Source organism: Papio anubis, chromosome X, assembly GCF_008728515.1.
Source record: "Papio anubis isolate 15944 chromosome X, Panubis1.0, whole genome shotgun sequence".
In the NCBI taxonomy this organism is placed as follows: domain Eukaryota; kingdom Metazoa; phylum Chordata; class Mammalia; order Primates; family Cercopithecidae; genus Papio; species Papio anubis.
In genome coordinates this window covers 99,610,998-99,625,007 of record NC_044996.1, presented here as the reverse complement: position 1 = coordinate 99,625,007, position 14,010 = coordinate 99,610,998, and the positions used below count along the sequence as shown (strand labels likewise).

At 39.2% G+C, this 14,010-nt stretch overlaps 1 long non-coding RNA gene across 1 annotated transcript in view; it reads right to left on the bottom strand.

Annotated features, from left to right (window-relative positions):
- Positions 1-2,105: 2,105 nt before the first annotated feature.
- Positions 2,106-14,010, bottom strand: part of LOC116272127 — a 29,801-nt gene continuing 17,896 nt past the window's right edge. The window contains exon 2 of the long non-coding RNA XR_004180846.1: positions 2,106-4,017. This is a non-coding gene — a long non-coding RNA (uncharacterized LOC116272127). The remainder of the gene's footprint in view (positions 4,018-14,010) is intronic.

Below are 14,010 nucleotides of genomic sequence, written 5' to 3'. Positions count from 1 at the left end.
CCAAAGAACCTCAGGGTTCACTGCCCAGTGATACCTCATCTCTGCTCCATTTACTTCAGTGTAGCATTCCTCACCCACCTCAGCCGTGGTGCAAGTATGCCTAGGTGTGGCTAGTACCCCCAGTGTCCACATTATAACTCTCCAGAGACACACAGAGTGCAAGAGCTGTGGAGGCATGACTAATTCCACGTAGGTTTCAATGGATGACTTGGAGAGCCTCAGGACCAATACAGAGAACTGAGACAGGGATAGTGCCACCAGAGTCCCCAGTGGGGCAATGCCCAGTGTAGCCATAAGATTGGGACTGCCTCTGAGACTCCAGAACTGCAGAGCCACTGGAGTGTGATCCTAGCCTGGGAGAGCTGCAAACAACCAACTGCAACTTGCAAGGTACTGTGTGGGATATGCCCAACAAAACCATGGGAGTGAGGCCCCCTATGGTTTTGGGGGCTTAACCTCCACTCTAGTGTGTCTAGATAATTCTCAAGCCTTAAGATTTAATGTTGTTTACCTTGTTGGTTTTAGCACTTACTTAGGACCTGTTATTCCTTCCTTATTTCCTATTGCTTTGTTTTGGAATGGAAATGTCTATCTTATGGTTGTTCCACTGTTGTATCTTGGAAGTATATAACTTGTTTGACCTCATAGGTTCACAGCACAGAAGCAATTTGTCTCAGAATAAACCTTACCTTGAGTCTCACTCATATCTGATTTAGATGAGATTCTAGACTTTTGAGTTGATGCTGGAACAAGTTAAGATCTTTGGGGCTACTGAGATGGAATGAATATATTTCATACGTAAGAACATAAATTTGGGGGGCCAGGAGCCAGACACTATGGTCTGAATGTGTCCTCTAAAATTCATACGTTGAACCTTAGTCATCAGTGTGATAGTATTAAGAGGTACAGGCTTTAAGAGGTGATTAGGCTACAAGGGAAGAGGCCTCACTGATGGGATGAGGGCTCTTAAAAAGGGGCTTGACGGAGTGGGTCCTCTCTCTTCTCCTATGTGAAGACACAGCATTCATCTTCTTTTTGCCCGTTTGTCATGTGACGAAGCAGTAAGAAGGCCCTCACCCAACACTGAGTGCCAAAGCCTTGGCCTTGGACTTCCCAGCCTCTAGAACTGTAAGAAAACAAACTACTGTTGTTTATAAATTACCCAGTCTCAGGTACTTTGTTATACCAGCATGAATGGACTATGACAGTGATCCATTCAGTTATCAGAGGTCAGGGGTGGGGTTGAATGTTGACAGTTCCAAACCTCTAATCATACCTTGGTCTTTCTGACAACCAGCCTTCATCCTGAAGCTACCTTGCCACCACCTCTACTCCCCACTAAACCAAGTCATCTCATTATCTTGTTAGCACACAAAAAGACACTCATCACTCCCAAGAGTCCAAGGATCTTAGAAGCTCTTGTGTCAGGAACAGGGGATGAAGACCAAATATTTTAACAAAAGATGATATCAACTCTATTAGTTAGAAAATTACAAGAGTTTTAGGCATTCTCTTCCAGGAACTGAGGGTGAAGAACAAATATGTATTTTTCTTATTATCACAGTATTCAATCTTGCTTTGAGGATCAACCCAATACTTGTACCTGAGAGGTAAATGTAAACTTATCAATGGAATTAGGGAGTTCTTCACACCTGGCACCACTGTCAACACCTTCTCATTTAATGATAGACAAAGGGACTCAAAGAATATCAGAAGTATAGGACTGGAGGGCTGGGCATGGTGGTTCAAGCCTGTAATCCCAGCACTTTTGGAGGCTGAGACGGGATGATCACTTGAGCCCAGGAGTTCTGTACGAGTGCACTCCAGCCTGAATGACAGAATGAGAACCCATCTCTTAAAAAAAAAAAAAAAAAAAGTATGAGTGGGCATGGGAGAAGAGAAACTGTTCCATTGGTAATTATGATTTATTAAACATAATCGTGTTGCACAGAGCCACTTATTACTCTTCAAAGCCTGTCAAACATCTTGAGTGGAATGACTTTCTCTTCCTGGGCCACAAAAGCCAGTGGCTCAGGTACAGAATAGATAATAGAACTGATTGGTGAGTAGGAAGCCAAAAGACACACACAGAGAACAGTACAATATTTTAAAAGCTCCAAGTCATTAGCTTTATTTTTACTGAATTCAGCATGGGATGACAAAAATGCATTATATCACTACCATCCATTATTATATGTAGACATTCATCCTTGTATTCTTTATATGTCCATTTTCTACATTCAATACTAATTTAAATTACATGATTTCCTACTAAAAATATGCAGTTCATATAAGCAAGGGCAAATAAATCCTCCTTAAAACATTTTATTCCTTTATAATTGAGAACTTAACAGTCTTAATGGCTAGTTCTTAAAAAATGTTTATAGGATTAAGTTTAAGAGAGCAGACAGACAAAACACATTGTAAAACTCATATTTTCCAGAAGCAAGTTCCATTCTCTTCCTTTCTTCCTGCAAACTGGTGTTTTATCTTTACAAGTTCTCTGTCATTCCATAAGAGAGCTGAACAGTGGTTAAAACATCCAGTTTGCCTAAATTCCTGAGTGATTCAGATTCCAGTGAGACTGAGGGTCATTCATAACAGTTACAAGGCTGTGTGGTAAGGGCAGAACAAAAATAAACTGGGTTTCTGCAGGTAAGTGAGAAGACAAAATGAAGAGGAATAAGGTTGTAAGGCAGCATGATTAGGCTCGTGGGTGCTATGCCTTCTGATAATAATTATGAACAGAAATAAGCCAAAAAGTGAACAACATGTAAGCGGTCAATCTTTGACAGTCGAGGCAGGGAGAAGGAAGGACGACATTACACCTTATCTCTGGTTTACTAGGCTGGTGTGTGAGACCACTGGGGTGAAATCATATTGAAATCGTTCATTGCTGAGGTGATCAGCTTTCTTGCGGTGCTTTCTCTGCACTCTATTCAATGATAAACTCCACTGGTTTATACCTCCTGGAAAACAGTTATTCAGAAACATTATAGGAGTAGGTGAAGCATCGGTGAGACAGCCAATGGAGAATATGTTTCCAGGTAGCCTGAAACCCAGCAGACAATGTAGCTGTTGCCTAACGAACACAGAAATCTACATTGTATGCCAGGTTCATGCCCCAGACCTGGATGTTCAGCTTGCAAGGAATTCTCACATACTATTTCAACACAATTGCCTACTGCATTCAAGATTTCAAAATTGGCATTTGTCTTTTCTATCACAAGGAAAAGACAACCAACAGTCAGAAATGCTGGCACTTACCTACTACCAATAAAATTTCCTTAAACCATCATATCATCAAGTTTCATTATTTAATCACCACATCATGTTGAAAATGCCATCTAAAAGTCAAGAGATGAAAAAGCTGGATGGAAGGAAGGTTGGATAGGTATGCGAGTAGGTGGGTGGATGGATGGATGGATGGGAGGATGGATAGATGGATAGATGGATGGATGGATGGGTAGGGGTATGTAGGTGAGTAGATAGATGAATAGATTGATCTATCCAAATGATACCTTTCATAGGGAGGAAAGAGAAAAAAAGAGGTAAAACGAAAAGAGGTAAGAGGTAAAACATGGATAAATATCCAGATTCCTCCCCCTTGTAGTACTGAAAGCCAATAGATGTCATCATTCATAAAACCTTGAGGGTTCCCAAGCCCCAGCTGATAATGTTGGACTTAACACCCTAGAACTTGACTCTCTCTCCTCTCTGTCTCTGTCTCTCTCTTTCTCTTTGTGTGTGTGTGTGTGTGAGAGTGTGTCTGTGTGTGTGTATGATTCAAGGTAAAGTTTTCATTATTAAGAACTGTTTTCATCATTAAAGAGATTATTAAGAGATCAATAATCTCTCTCAGGACACTGAAACTGAAGCTAGAAGATGCCATCAGAGACCCAGTAGCCAGATGTAGCTGCTGATTACGAAAGACAGGATCTACACTGGCTACTGAGCCATTGAGGGTACCTATACCTTCCAGCAGCTGGGTGATCCTTTGCCTTCTGGGGAGGGGCTCTGTGGAAGAAAAGAGAAGATATCAGATTTCAAATGCACATTTTCTTTCGATCATGAATTGACATTTTGACAATAATCTCATGTATGCAATTTTAAACAACCTCTAGATTTATTTACTTATCCAACAGATACTGACTGACTGACATTAAATAAAGTGCCACATATTTTCTTAGGTGCTGGAGATCCAGCAGCAAACAAAAAAGTGGAATATCTCTTCACTTCTACAGCATACATGATTCCTTGTGGCAAAATCTACAATCAATTATTTGGTATGTTTTGCAGTAAAATGGAAATATACACAAGAGAGAAACTAACAAGCAAACAAAAAACCAATCTACCATTTTATTATGGCTTGGAGCATTTTTGTTGCTTCCTGTCACTTTAACTTGGGTAATCTAGCAATGACGCACATATGCAAAGTAAATTGCAGTTAAAAAATTCTTTCCTGCTACGAACTGAGGATAATACAGTTATGTTTACTAAATATCTCAAACACCAAAGAAAATTACAGAAAAATGCATATTATAACAGATATTCAAAGCAGGTGCCCACTAGTATGTCAGTTTCAAGCTTTCCTCCCAGATACAATGCAGGTAACAGAATAAGTCACAGGATTGGTGTTCTCTTTACTATTCATTTATCCACCCCAGAAATACTTACTGAGTACCTTCAGTAAGTACCTTTCAGTACCTTACTGAAATACTTCTTTATTCCAGGCACTGGGAATGCAACACTGAATAAAATCCCTGCACTCACGGAAGTTTAAGTCTTAGATTTAAGGAAAGGGTAGAAAAAGACTGAAAAAAACCTCCATAGATATGGACGATCATTTCATAGAGTAATGAAACAGTTAAGAGGTATGCTGTTTTCAATAGGGTGGCTAGGGAAAGCCTTACTGAGGGCCTGGCATTTGAGTGGATTCCTGAAGTAGGAGGAGAAGAATCATGTACATACCTGGGGTGGGAAAGGACACCACAGGGAGAGGCAAGAGTCAGAACAAAAAGCACTGAAACAGGAAAAAGCCTGGTATCTTGGACAAGGTGTTCTTTTATTAGCACATGACCACATGGCCAATTATTGTTTCCTACTTTTAGGATTATTCTAGAATGTAAATGACTATGCAACTTTGCTCCAAGTACGCGTCTTAGAATCCTACTTTGCTTGAATTTAAAATGCTTCAGCTATCACTTAGAAAAGATTTAATAAAGCTACTGTCAATTGGAAACTAGGACCATTTGATTGGACATGCAGCTATACCACAGTATGACACACACATATTTATCACCAAGAGAAAAGTAGCTTTTTAAAAATGTGTTAGCTATAAGAAAAGATAACCAGCTTTCTGGGAGCTCTAAATATATACATATCTAGGGAATGATTTAACTATTTAATCACAGATGTCTAATTTTAAGAGGCAACTCACTTGCCAAGTTATAATAATAGTGCTTCACCAGTGTGGTTAGCTCTTGGCGGGAGGATAAGGGTGGAATTTACAAGGTGAAGCAGGGGTTTTTTTGACTGCTTGCTTTTTTTTCTCTTTAAATAAGTTAAGGCCAATCCCATCTATGAAGTATATTTTGGCACTGCCTACAAACCAGTGGGGGAAAAGACTGTTTATATAGGTTTGGCTAAGTCTTATCCTCAATGTAAAATAAAGCATTTATAGAACACACAAACTTACATTTCATAAACCACTAAAACTAACTGTTCATAACTCTACTTTTATGAATAAGGCTAACAATTAAAGTGAGGCAAGGGTTTAGTGTGGTCAGTTTCAATGCCAAAATACAAAAGATTATCTAGATGAGAAATGTACATTTAGATGAGAAAAGGTAAATTTTTAATTCTCAAAGGTATCTATTCTCCAAATCTTAGTACTAAAGTTAAGGTGGTCTTTTATCCCTTGTTTTTAATTTAATCTAGGTAATACAAACAGGAAAATCTGTAAATAAAATTTTATTAAAGGTTATTCTGTAAATTAGTGTCAACCACTAACCAGTGCTATACAGTTTTTAAGTTTATTAAAAACACAAAGAATAGAATATATAGAATATACAACACCATAGAATATTAACTAATAATACATTTTCAGCTTACAAATAAAAGGAAAGAAAAGAAGTAGGTTCCAACTAGAAATGCTGAGTTATATAATTCTGTTATCTAACAATTAAGATGACAAGTAAGCCCCAAGGGTGGGTGGTAGGACTGTAACCAAGGTACTTCTGCTCAAGTCCTAGTCACACTGCAAACAAACAAATCAAAAACAATAATAAACAAAAACTCCCATACATTCTGGCTAAAGACCATTTATTTGAGGTATGAGAAAGAGTTTAAAGGGAGGGAAAGACTATTAAAAGTTAAGCCTGCCACCTGCTGTTGGAAGGCCTGCTTTGAACTCGAATAAAGACCATTTCTTGAAATGTTAACCTAGAATTTGAAGAGCTTACACTCCACACCGTTAGAACAGGAGCAACCTATACCCCAAACCAAGAAGTAAAGAAACCCATTGATGTTTAAAGCTACACTGAGAAAGATAAAAATCGCATTCGCATCAAAGTTCTACTGGAAATGAAAGAAATGCTGCTTCGTGCGTCATTCTACTGAAGGAAGAGTAGAATTACTCTGTCTTTTAAAGTGGTTACCTGGACAATTCTATTTTGCCCCCAAAAAGCATCTCTAAGTTTAGAAATTATCATTTTTAGAAAGAAATTTTGACCCAGGGGACTATATGTGGAAGTAAATGAAGAGAGATGAACAATTTCACAGCATTGCCAGAATGCTAACTTTACCAAGTCAAAATTGTCTAACTCACTGTTTTTAACACAAATGTGAAATAATCTATGCTTCTTTGAGGAAAAGAACTTCCAGATGCTTTCCAGTTCCAAGATTTTCTATAATCTCACAAAGTCTGGCCCCACATGTCCCCCCAATCCCCATCCATCGTATTTCACATATTTTTGTTCATGCACCAGTAGCTTTCTGTAACTAAACAGGAATAGAGTCAAATTCTATCATAATCATATTTAGGGATTTGACAGAGCATAAGCCAGTCCACTATTCTAACAAAGTCAGAGTTTACTTTAGAAGTGAACAAAAACTGCCACCCACAGTGTATATCTCATGTTAAGTGATTCTTAACATATACACAAACATAGACATGAAACCAAAGGGATAAATGAAACTTTGAGAGGTGTTGAATACATCCATTACCTTGATTATGGTGATGGTATCACAGGTGTTTGCATATATCCAAACTCATGAAATTATCCAAGTGAAATATGTGCAGTTCTTTATCAATTATACTTCAATAAAGCTGTTTTTTTTTAAAAAAGCTGCCTCCCACACAGTTAAGAACAAAAAGTCCAATTAACTCTAACTGTAGGCCAGGGAAGAAAAGCACCCATGTATACACAGTGCGCCACAGGGTGAAATTATGCTAGAGGAGAAATCAGCCTTTTAAATACAGGTGTCTAATTAAAGTGTGTTCTTATGAACTTGGATTCCTTCTGTGTTATGTTATGTTAGAGCAACTGAGCCAGGGTATCACCATAACCGGGCACGTGGTTGAAACCCGTCCAGCTCTTGCATACCTGAGATCCTGTGACTACATTGACCAAAAACATTTATACCAGCTGATGGTCACTTGATTCTCACATCTCTCTATTTAGTAAATTGCTCCACAAGCCAACTTGAAGATTGAGGTGAACATTTTCTGGGACGTTCCTGCTGAAGACATTTTTTTTAAAAGACATTGCGCCTGCCAGATAATTCTAGTCTGAACAGGCCTGAGAAGGCACTGGGTTGGCACAAGATCCTAAAACAAGCTTCTAAAGGTGAAACCACTCAGAGCCCATAAAGACAGACTCAGACTAGTTTTTTAAAAACTAATATTTAACAATTAGGTGTATGCCTTTAATCCTTCTCAAAGAAAAACAACATTTTTTTAAACAATCAATAGAAGAAAACATGAAGCATTTTACTCACTGCAAACACTCAGAGGAAAAGGATAGTTTTAACCTAAGTAACAACCAGTCTTTTTATGGACAAGTTTCAGAAATTAATTGCCCTAAATCCATGTACATATATATCTCTCTCTGTCCCTCTCCCCACACTCTGGGAGAAATCCCTAAGGCATTCTCTACACACAATGTCGGCAGTGTGCAATGATGGTGAGGAATTCTTGTCGTTTTTAAATAAAAGAAAAAGTAAAATAATTTGCATTCCATCAATGATAAGTAAAAACAAAAAAAGGATGTCAAAATAAAGTAACTTCTCTGAGCTTATAAACAGTAGAAAAAACCAGTCAGTTATCTCAAGAATTCATGACTTAGAGACTTATTTAGTGACGATTAACCCATTACTATTCTATACTATTACTGAGGTCTTTCTGTGTATTTGGTCTCATTATTAAGCCTTGTGCTATCTTCTAAAGGCATCAACATCACACATGTCTAACATTGCAACCTTCATTTATAATCAGATCTCTACCAAGCCTCTGCTTTTGGCACCGTCCAGAACTTCTTCTGTCATACAATGTTCTTATGGTACAAAATTCTTTGTGTGGTCTTCCTTGAATCTTCCCATCAAGTTTCCCTCTCCTCAGATGGACTGATGGAGGAGCAAAATTTGGCTCTTGTACACTGCCTGACAAGCACTTCCCTCTCTGCAAGGCCCAGCTCTCTTATAGGATGCCTTTAAGGGACCTTCCTGAATTCCTCTGGAAAGTTAGCTGCATACTACTGGCGGCTGGCTCCCAGATCACTGAGTCTGTGCTCTCGGCCAGAAACACAAGACACATTGCTCTTCAATTTGTTTAGAAATGTGTCTCCCTGTGAGAATATGTGCTCTTTGAGAGTAAGAATCAAGTCCTATAATTTTGAGATTCCCCAGGTATCAGCATAGTACACTGGATCACAGTCACCTTTTAGTAAATATTTGTCAAATAAAGAAATGTGAGTGAATAGACAGTAAAATGCCTGGCACCTATACTGATACATTTCAAAAAATAACAACAACAACAACACACACACACACACACACATAGTGGGAGACTATCTCTACTCAGGGAAACTCTTGTATTTCTTCATCCTTTAAACATTTCTTGCTTTTTCTCTTAGTTTTATGGTAGCTTTCTGTAAGATTTGTGGGTGCTTATAAGATCATGCTATTTGTAAAGGAGTGTATGTTCCTTTTAACAGAAGTATGGACTAGTGAAAGCACTGTCTTAGAGTGTGTTTGTGTACAATCACAGGTTTGTAGCACAGAAGGGTCCTCAGGGAAATAAAATCTACTCCAGGAAAATGATAAAACTAAGACAAATGAACAAGTAATGAGGGAAGACCAGAAAGAGAACATCCATATATACAGTTTCTTTTGCTTATGACGGTTATCAGAAGCTTAACCGCATTAGGTACCAATTATTATGAGTTCTATGACAGTATGTGGACTTTTAACATTAGGTGGCTTATATAAATAGCTCACACCACAATGGAAGAGAAGGGAAGATAGTTAACAGGAGAAGTGTGAAGATTTGGAAGGACTAATAAAAATGATTTTTAAATGATGAAGGGCTAAATGTATTTCCCACAGATGCCATCTGTTGACGTATCAGCTACAACACACACACACACACACACACACACACAACTTCAGCCAAGAGGAACAGGATGAAAACATGGATTCTACTTGTGTAACAAAGAGAAAATAGGAATGCTAATTAAGGTTTTTAAAGAAAGAATGTTCTAAAATGTGTTAAACGAAGGGAAAGAGGGGAAATATATATTTTCAAACTTCCAGATAATGAAGAAAGACTACAGTATAAAGACCTAACCTACAAGTCAAGTATGTGCTCCCAGAGTGGCTGCCACATAGTGGACGTGTGATCAGTTCTTCAACAGGTAGTAAGGAAACCTCAACTGTTTTGGTGGAAATAACTCAGTACACCCCAAGGACCATGCAAAGCCTTGATAATATCACAGTAGCATCCTTCTACCCCTTCTTCTCTCCTTATTGGTTGATGCTGGACTGTATTTGTGCTGACAGCGGAAGGTTTTTTGACACTGTATGGACAGTTCTATAGCGCAAAATATAAGTATTTAGAGAAACACCATCAATATAATTAAAAATCAGATTCAAAATTAGGATTCAAAACACTAACAAAGAGGAAAATGGCAAAATATCAAACACTCAGCTTATAATTGGAGATGGTCTACAACATGACAGTCTGGAATGTAAAAAGGAAGCAGGATATTGAAGAGGGAGCACCACTGCAAGTGTGAAAGAGCCAGGGAGAGAGACGTCAGTCAATATACCAGAAGAGAAAATGGACACAGGGAAGCCCAACGCCCAGATACTCATCAATGAGGCATGAACTTCATGGGTGCCCACTATTAACTGGGTAGAATATAGGAAGTTTACCAGGTAGAGAAAACCAGAAGGTGGGGAAGGGAAGGAGGCCGAGGAGTAACTCTTGGGGGTTTTAAAAAAATGTTAGAAAAGGTGAGCATCCGGAGTCCATGACAAAGCGAAGATTATTCATAGGCCTGGGCAAAGTCAAGAGATGAAGGAAGGAAGTCTTTCTTCCTGTGCGGGGTGGGGAGAGCAGCAGCAGCAAACTTTATCACTAGGTTGAAAGGGGAAATAACAGAAACAAAACTGCTGTTTGTATTGATGGTAAGTCACACAGGGGAAATCTGGTTCCTCTTTCTATGAGTGAAGAAAGAGGTCAGGGGAGGTGCTTGGCACTAAAGGATGATATAACCTTGAAAGGACTGGCTCAGGGAGGACAAGAGAATGGGGTGTGTGTGTGTGTGTGTGTGTGCGTGTGTGTGTAGGGGAGACCCAGTGGAGTGTGAATGGCAATGTGCTATGGGAGTAGTTTTCACTCAAAAAGGAATAGCAAAACCCTCACATACAGACAAAATGACAGGGCATAAGGAGCTCAAAAATGAAGAGCCTTCAGCTTCTAACAAGTACATGAAGAGGAGCCTTCAGCTTCTAACAAGAACACACTAGATGTAAATTGGCAATGCTGAAAGAGTAGTGAGCCCGAGAGCCAGAAGAAACTTTCCTAAGGTATCCAGCCCGTGGATAGTCTAAACGTCCCATGGAGATGTGACAAGCCAGGAATGATCCCAATTTACCTAGCTCCAGAATTGCCTGATCTTCTTCCTGACTCAGCGCCCCCAACCTCACATTTATCCTCTTGCTTCCCATTTCTAGCTGGTAGGTAACAGCACTGAGCCCGTTGAAATTTCTCCCAGACTGTCTCTATTCATTCTGACATTCTCTCTCCAGTAAGTCCTACTCTGGTTATCAAACTTTCTGTATTCTGAAGAACAAACAAATCCCTAATATGGTCATTCTTTTCATGCTGAGAGATCAAATTCATCCTATTACTGGAATCAGTAATAGTAAATGCAACCCTGATACCGACGGGAGAGAGTCATCAGATACATGACTACTTTTCTTCACAGCTGCCCCTGTGAAAGCCATGGAGGACCACGGAATTAGGGATGGAATAAATTAAAGGATTTGATGAAAAACCAAACAAAAAAATAGGGCTCCCTTTGACTGTCATCCTTAGCAAAATTTTACACTCTTTGCACTCCCATATGATTATATCCCCTGATTTTCTAAGATTAAAATCCATTAGAGTTAGAAACTGGAACTCTCAAGCTGCAGTCAAGAAAACAAATCATGTCTGGTTTTAGAGGTGCCAGAATGATACAATGGATTTTGGGGACTTCGGGGAAAGGGTGGGAGGCGGGTGAGGGATAAAATACTACAAACTGGGGCCGGGCACAGTAGCTCACGCCTGTAATCCCAGCACTTTGGGAGGCCGAGGCAGGCGGATCACAAGGTCAGGAGATCGAGACCATCCTGGCTAACACGGTGAAACCCCGTCTCTACTAAAAATACAAAACATTAGCCGGGTGTGGTGGCGGGTGCCTGTAGTCCCAGCTACTCGGGAGGCTGAGGCAGGAGAATGGCGTGAACCCAGGAGACGGAGCTTGCAGTGAACCGAGATTGCGCCACTGCACTCCAGCCTGGGTGACAGAATGAGACTTGCCTCAAAAAAAAAAAAAAAAACTACAAATTGGGTACAGTGTATACTGCTCGGGTGATGGGTACACCCAAATCTCACAAATCACCACTGAAAAACTTACTCATGTAACCAAACACCAATTGTTCCCCTTAAAGCAACAGAAATTTTAAAAACTTTAATTTAATTTCAAAGAAATCAATATATGAAAAAAGAAAAAAAGGAAAAAAAAAAGGAAGTGCCATGGGGACAGACAGAAAACTCTCAGGAAAATTGCTCATTTTGCCAATACATCAAATAGGTTATTTAAAAAAAAATGTTTCTAAAGTGTGTTAGAGGGCTAGTGAAGAGAGAAGACCAACGAAAGTGATGAAGAATGAGGAGAGATGTACAGGCAACACAACCAAGGAGAAAAGGAGGATGCCAGACATGGGTCAATCTTGTTAGCTAAGTAAACCTCAATGGCATCTGCCTCTTGGCTCTGTTTGGTGAGTCTCTGGGACCCAACTAATGATGGTTTAGTGTCCTTTAAAGAACTTAAAATAATCCAGTACGTAGAATTTCTTATTGTGCAACTTTCCAACTCTGAAGGAAGCTATAGGGCAACTAATGGAATTAAAGTGCTATGTCTCCCTGTTGGGTTTGGAAAGTCACTCAGTACTGTGTCATCAGTAACCCAGGAACAAAGAGGGCAGTCACACAATAACATCAACACCCACTGGGTACACAGAGCTGCCCACTTTCCATGGCTCTTCCACGTGTAAGGGTCAAAGACTCTTTGATCCTTATGACAAACTTGGGAAGCTGGTGGCTGTGTTATTACCCATTTAGAAATGGGGAAACAGAGGATTAGAGGGAATTATCATCTTGAACATCTCATATTTTTAAAAAGGGACTCTAAAAACTACCTGACAAATTGGTGAGCGAAGAGTCTTAGCCAAACACTCAACGACAAGAGTTTGAGGAAGAAGCAAAGTATAGTAGTTAGAATGGTGATTTCTGAGCAAGAAGATGGGGGCTCTGTATTCCTGGCCAAGTAGCTTGACTTCTCTGGGTCTCCGTTTGCTGCCAAAGCAAACGAGGATAATACTGACCCTACCTGTAATAGGACCATTGAAAGGATTTCACAGGATGAGGTTTATGAAAGTACTTTAGACTTAATAATTCTATATCATATACCTGAAATTTGCTAAGAGAGAAAATCTTAAAACGATCTCACCACAAAAGACAACTGTGAGGTGATGCATATGCTAATTAACTTGATTGTGGTAATCATTTCACAATGTATACATATACCAAAACATCATATTGTACACTGTGAATATATACAATTTATTTGTCAATTATACCTCAATACAGCTGGAAATACATAAAGTTTCATGCACTGTGTAAATATGAGAGATTTATTTCTCTAACAATGATAGAATCTGAAAGTGGGGATTTTCATGTCTTATCTTTGCAATCTCAACACAGCAGCTTCGGGTGTCTTAGCCACATTGCACGGTAGACTGCTACAGTAGCTTTGTTTAAGTGCTAATGCTTAGAAGTCAGGCAGGCAGCTGGAACCACCATGCTGGAAAAGATACTTCCTGAACCACTTGTTCAAATGCTTTGTAAACAAAAGGGACTAAAGAGATCCCATTTATTATGTTCACTGTTTAACTTTGGTTTCTCATCTCTACTAGAAGGTTGTATTTCTGTCCTCAAACCATTAAAACTCTATCAGGTTCCCCCGACCCCCCAATAAATGCTGATTTTGCTAAATTAGGGCATTTTGAAGCCTTCCATCTATTATAACAATGATTTCTTATTTTAAGTTTTTTTAAGAATTAAGGAATAACTGACATATGATAAACTGTACATATTTAAATTGTATAAACGGTAAGTTTTGACATATATACACCCATGAAACCATCAACACAAGACAGAGAAATTATCCACCGGCCTGA